Source organism: Pteropus alecto, unplaced genomic scaffold (assembly GCF_000325575.1).
Source record: "Pteropus alecto unplaced genomic scaffold, ASM32557v1 scaffold80, whole genome shotgun sequence".
Classification (NCBI taxonomy): domain Eukaryota; kingdom Metazoa; phylum Chordata; class Mammalia; order Chiroptera; family Pteropodidae; genus Pteropus; species Pteropus alecto.
The window spans coordinates 4466648-4472998 of NW_006430460.1; the positions used below are offsets into that span (position 1 = coordinate 4466648).

The 6351-nt window shown below is 44.4% G+C and overlaps 2 non-coding genes across 2 annotated transcripts; both read left to right on the plus strand.

Annotated features, from left to right (window-relative positions):
* The first annotated feature begins 5535 nt into the window (after positions 1 to 5535).
* Positions 5536 to 5612, plus strand: LOC112480033. Its single transcript, XR_003046462.1, has one exon. It is a non-coding gene; the product is annotated as a small nucleolar RNA U2-19 (small nucleolar RNA).
* Positions 5613 to 5760: 148 nt separating this feature from the next.
* Positions 5761 to 5830, plus strand: LOC112480032. The gene has a single exon (XR_003046460.1). It is a non-coding gene; the product is annotated as a small nucleolar RNA U2-30 (small nucleolar RNA).
* Positions 5831 to 6351: the final 521 nt, after the last annotated feature.

Consider the following 6351-nt stretch of genomic DNA (forward strand, 5'->3'; position numbering starts at 1 on the left):
CATTTCTTTTGCTTCTTCCTGCTCCCCCTCCCCAGAACCCGGGACAGGCAGTTGGATACAGGCACCCCGCCCTTCCGCGTCAGGGGAGGGGAGCGAGACCACCTCTCAGCGACGCCGAGGAAATGACTGCGCCAACAGCACTAATTACATCTAATTACAGGGCACCGCTATGTCATCTTTCTTTCCGAATCTAGCCACTTACACTTTGATTTCTGACTTCCATTTGGGCTTATTAACATCAAAGCTTTGTCATCACTTATCTGTTTCAAGAGACATTTTTACCTGAGGCAACAAAGTTAAAACTTCCTTGCATCCTCGCGTCTGTTGCAAGAAAGCTTTAGTCTTCATTAGGTTTTCAGTGTTGCTAAACCTGCACAGGTTGCTATCACGCTCTCTGCCCTCAGCACACCGACTCTAATGTCCCGTCCTGAAACCCAAGGTGCTGCGCACAGATGCGCACAGATGCTCCAAGCCAAGTTCCTTTCGACACGTCTAGTTCACCCGCTGCTGAGGTCTTATCAGTGTCTTTTCCCAAAGATAATCACCACAAATATAGTCAGACCCTCGAAATAAAACTAATGCCATTACCGTGTGACTGTCTAGGGCTGCCGCAGCAGATTAAGAGTGCCACCTTAATTACGTTCCGCAAGTTATTTAAACATCCGCTGATGAGCAGCAGAGTCCTGCATCTAATGAAACTTGCCAAATCATTTCTCAAGTTAACATGTTTCTGTTCACGGCTTAAAAGCGACAGTCCACATCCCTCGCTTTTAGTTAAAAGTTGTGACCACTTGTTTTAGTCGGGTTGTACTCATCAAATTTAAAAAGAGGTCAAAAGTGTATTTAAATAATTCCAAAGAAAAACAATCTATCTCTGGTGTTCTCTGTTTTAGAATTTGAATAATTTTACAAATTAATGTCATGATGCAATACACACCCGTCCCTCAATTTACGCAGATTATCGGTTCCATGCATCTTTTTTTCATTGTTTAATGTGGGAGAAAACCACAGAGTCCACCAGTATGAAAAGAAATACTAAATTGGCTGATATGAGTCATGAAAATATTTATTTCACATACTTTCACAAAAAAATGCTAATGAAAATTCAGAAAAAAAAATTCATTTACTGTCAGTGCTGTAATGCAATCTAAAGCAACCAACCTTTTTTTAATTGGCACAAAGTCACTATTTTCACTGCTTGAAATATGTGGAAGTAATATTTTGGCTTCATTATGTATGTTTTTGGATCTTTTCCCAACCCCATCTTTTGCTAATTTTCATAAATTCTTTGATATTCAGCAACATTTTAAAAAATATTTTTGAAATTTTAAGGCTCGTTGGATGTTTGGGTCAATATCTAGAATTGCAGTTTCTAGTTTTGTGGCCAGTTGACGAGCTTTGTAAATATTTTCTGCAGTGAATGAAACTGGTTTAAGGTCACTGCTGTATTTGTTGGCAGGATGGGCTTCAGATATTAAGTGAATTAATTCATTATCAGTTAACTCGTGGTTAACCAGTAATTCGTTAGTATCATCTACATTCAGACTGTCAGAGCCTTCTCCCTGAAATGTATTTAATAAGTTAATAATGCCAGTGACGCCCTCTGCAGGTGTTGAAACCACATTCCCTGTGCGGCCACTTCTGGCCACACTGCTTTCCAGCGAGCATTCAAAGTTGACGGCTTTCCATTACCCCAAGCGAAAGCAATATTCTTGATACAGCTTAAAATTGTGTATTTATTTCAGGCTTCTGTAACTGTAAGTGGTTCATTATCTTCAAGTTTATTAATAATCATTAAAACTCTGTTTAACAGAATTAATCTTAGAGGTGGAAATAACACCTTGATCTAAAGGTTGGATCACAGAAGTTGTATTTGGTGGCGACTATACAACTTCTATATTTGGATGTTCTAAATTGTGTGGGTGACCAGGTGCGTTATCTAAAAGTAAAAGTGTTTTAATAGGAACATATTTTTCCTTCATATAATTTTCAGCTTCTACAGCAAAACATTTATAAAACCAATCCCAGAACACCTCAGTCACCACGCTTATTTGCCATCCCAGGAATGGGAATATCGTTAATAATTATGTGTTGGTAAGTATTAGTTCTTTGTTTGTTGCTAAGTCAAGCTATTGTTTTTTAGAAAGAGTAGTTGCCAGTAATGGAAACGAAAAAGAAAGAATCCCATAAAATGAGACCGTGTAAATAAAAGTCGCGTATAAAAAGTCCACGTAAGTGGGGGATATTTATCATGTATTAAAAAACCTCATCTAAAAAAAATACTGCGTAAATCCAGGGATGGGTGTAGTACTCACATTAAATTAATAAATGAAAAATTTGTTAGGTAACACTTTTTAGCAACATTGGAAAATCCACCAAAAAAATGCCATTAGAAGTTTTGGCAACTGAACTGGTCCCACACTCGTCATAGTTGTTTCTAGGCTCTCAGGCTGCATGAACTGTTAAGTGACACCCCCGCCCCGCCAACACACACACTGAATTTCCTCCCCAGCAGCTGTCACTACTCGGGTTCTCTTGGCTTTTTTTGTTAAACAGAAGGGAAGAGTGGAGTCATCTACAGCCAGCTTCTGGATTAACCGCCCCTCTTGCTTACCCGTCACAATGCAAGTAAACTGCTTACCAGCACAGGCCAACCTCTGCACCAGTTCATGCCACAGAACTCACTTCTCGAGAGTCCAGCCTACCACCATCTCCACGGATCTGGAACAATCTCTGACTCCTTATTACGTCATTCTAACAGCATTCAAATGTCCTCTCCTGCCTCACGCTGTAAAACAAAACCAAGCCCCGTCCTTGGCCTCTTGTCTCCTGCTCGCGGTGGCCTGTGGCCGCCTGGAAAGCAGCACTTCCAGCAGGAAGCATCTCTGCTCCTTTTTTTGCTTCCTTACTTCAGTGTCAACACATGCTGATCGCACTGTCCCCGATACTCCACTGGTACTCACAGTCACCAACAACTTTCTCACTGTCACACCTGCTCAATTTCCTGTTCCCAGGCTTTCAGCCGCAGACGAAGCGGGCACCCTCTCCCTCTCACAAGGCTTTCGTGTGACTATGCTGTGATGGTGAGCACCCCATCCTGCCACTCACCTGGTCCTGTTTTTGGGTTTTGCAAATGTCCTACTTTGAGATGATTAAAAACTGCCACATGAAACTTCCCGCTACGTGCTCACTCTAACGATGCTACTGTAGCCTTCATGCAACAGGACAAATGCTGCCGACAACCAACTCCAGCTGTGTGTTGCTTTTAACGACAGGGTCACGTTCCAAGAACTGTGTCGTTAGATTCGGTCGCTGTGCGAAATGGCAGAGGCCCTGCCGCACAGCTGGATGGCGCAGCCTGCGACCAGCCTGCGCTGTGCGGTGTACCCGCGCTGCACACGCAGCCCGTCGCCTGTCAAAGCGGGGTTACGTGGCACAGGACCGCGCTGTGAAGCGTGTGACTGGCCTGTTCGCCTGGGACCTCGCTAAATTTAAAATCAAATTCATGACTTACCTCAAGCTTGATACAGAATCTCACAGCACACATTTCAATCTTTTTTAAAGCTTCACCTTGTATTTTTTATTTTCCTCTCCATTTAAAAATGATAACTCACAGGAGCACTTTTCTAAGCCATTGTGATGAGGTCAACGTACAGACACTTCAATGCCTTTCAGTCAGTGGGGAGCCCGTCCGCTCTCGTCTTCCCAGAGGCCGCTTCCTAGGACTCCCTGCCCCGTCTGCCTGTCTCGCATCTCAGCGACCACGTTGTAGGCAAGCCACCTGTCATTTGTGTCACCTACACTGCAGCCCCCCTTCCTCCTTGCCCCCTGCCACGTGTCCAGGTATCTGGGGAGAGCGAGCATCCACGTGACCATGACGGCCGGGGTGAAGCCCCCCGAATAAAACGGGAATTCACAAGTCCAAGCAGATGTGAATGAATGAATAAATGGTGGAGAGAATCCCCACGAAGCCTCAAAGCACCCCCAAATACTTACCATTAATGTGTACAAAATGTAGATTACTTAACTCCCTTGACGATGGAGAACCCTGGCAGATAACACCTGACCAAACAATGGAGTAAATACCATCAGGAGACATCTACCCCGTGTGCCTCGAAGACAACACACTGACAAGAACACAGCGCGACTTTTGTGCCACTCCTAACAAAAACGCCTGCATCACGAAGCAGCATCAGCCAGCTCTAAACCGAGGGGCATCCTGCAAAGTAACGGGCCACTACTCAGCACCCAGTAAACATGCTTTAAATCTGCATAGAAGCGTCAGAGCGTAGATGCAGGAAAGCCTGGAGGAACCGCACGGTAATTATGAACTGAATCCAGCCACTTTAAACACAGTGTTAGCTGGAGCTCTATCCATCTATATTTGGGATGCACTAATATATGTAATTCTTTATTAATGCATTAAATAACCATGAAATGTTTATAAAAAGTTTAATAAGTACTCTCATTTCAAAGAAGTGATGCTTTGGGATACCTGTGACGGCTGTAACATAATCGGAAGATATCTGGGATTGCTAGCGATGACAAAGTCAGGTACTGTTACTACTACTGTGGCTCGTTGCCTACACTCTTAATTGAAGAAAACGTTAAACTATAGGTTAATGGAAACAAAAATGTAATCTTTTGCACTCCCTGAACTTTTTGCTTGGATCTTTTGGGATCCATGAGGGGTAAGTACCCCACATGGCTCCCTGGTGGCCTCACAATAAATGTTTTTGTCATATGGCTTAAGGGACACTACATGATCTGACTCGTGCCGCCAATCATCCCCAATTTTGGAACGCGTATTTTGTAGCTCACGTTCTACTGAACCAAACTCTTACCTTCAGGCCCCTTTGCCTGCATATCCTTCCCATTCTCTCTGCCCGGCAAATTCCCAATCACGTGATGGGGGTCAGTTTACATCACTGCCAGGGTCAGCAGTCCCGCCAGGGTGCTCCCGCACACCCAGCACTTACTACTCTACCACGCACGCACCATGCTGCCTGAAGACTGCCACCCCCGCCCCCGAGACGGGAAGCACTTGGACTGTGTCTCCAATCCCTACCTGGCACACAGTAGGCACTCCCATAACTGTGGAAGGAAGAAGTGGGAGTGTGAGGGTAATTCAATTTATTTGCCGTTTCATGACCTTGAATTCTACCCTTAATTCTTGACTGCCCCCACAAATGAAAGCTATTGGTCACAATGGGAACCATAAGAGTGTAGGATTCAATTAATGCAAAATAACTATTTTTTCTGGAAAAATCACTTCGTGGGATTAAAATGAAGGACCTTATCACTGTTAACATAAAGCCGTATCAGGAAGATTTTACCACCTTGGAATACTAAGTAAAATAACTATATTAATACATAACGTATCGAGACGGTATGTTCCCATCTCAGTAATTCTCAACTATGCACACATGACTCCAAAGTGGTGGTGGTGGTGGCAGTGGTGGAGGGACCAACGGGCCCCACCCTCAGGTGGGACTAACAGAATCGATGACTCTGAGACCAGCTCTTACTGAAGCGGGTCAGTGATGAAAAGAGCCAAATGTGAGCATCAGACCTTCTGGTCTACCTGATGCATGATCTCTGCAGTTCTGAGAAACAAAAGTATAAAGCAATTTCAAACGACCAGGGCTTATGTCTGGGTGTGTGTTTATAAAGGAGACCGGTGACTGAGGGCTTGCTGACTTAATGGACGAATGACACCGAGGGTGGCGGATATCAGTGCATGAAAGGCTAATCAGTTCTCAGCAATGATGGAAAGCTTTTACTACTGACCTCTGTAACTATGAAGGTTTCTGCACTTGATCTGAGCTCAGAATTAAAAAAAAAAAGAATCAAGGAGGTGGAGGGACAGTTTTCAAACTACACAGGCCCCTCCCAGCCGCGGTCGGCCTCTGCTGCTGAGAGGACTGTGCTGTCATCTTCAAGTCCACTGTGGTGGCAGAAGGACAAGAACCAGTGCTCTAAACTGCTTCAGCAGGTGTCAAAACTTTGACACCGTGCAAAGTTTTGCGTCGTGTCAGAAATTTAAAACACAGGCTAAGAGTTGATCAAGAAAAAAAACCAATGAGACATGAACTGAAATAGAATTTTGTGGGGGGACAGGGGGTGAATCCACTTTGATTGGAGTAGTGTGACAGGTCAGGGTGTGACTACAGAGGGCTCCGAAAAACAAAAAAAATTGGACTCTACTCTAGGTAGATGGAGGTGGAAGCGGATTCTGAAGGGTACACAAAGTGATGCTTTTGGGAAGATGAATCTAAGGGTCCTGAGCAGCAGTGGTCCCCAACCCCAGGGCGGTACTGGTCAGCGGCTTGATAGGAAGCAGGCGGCACA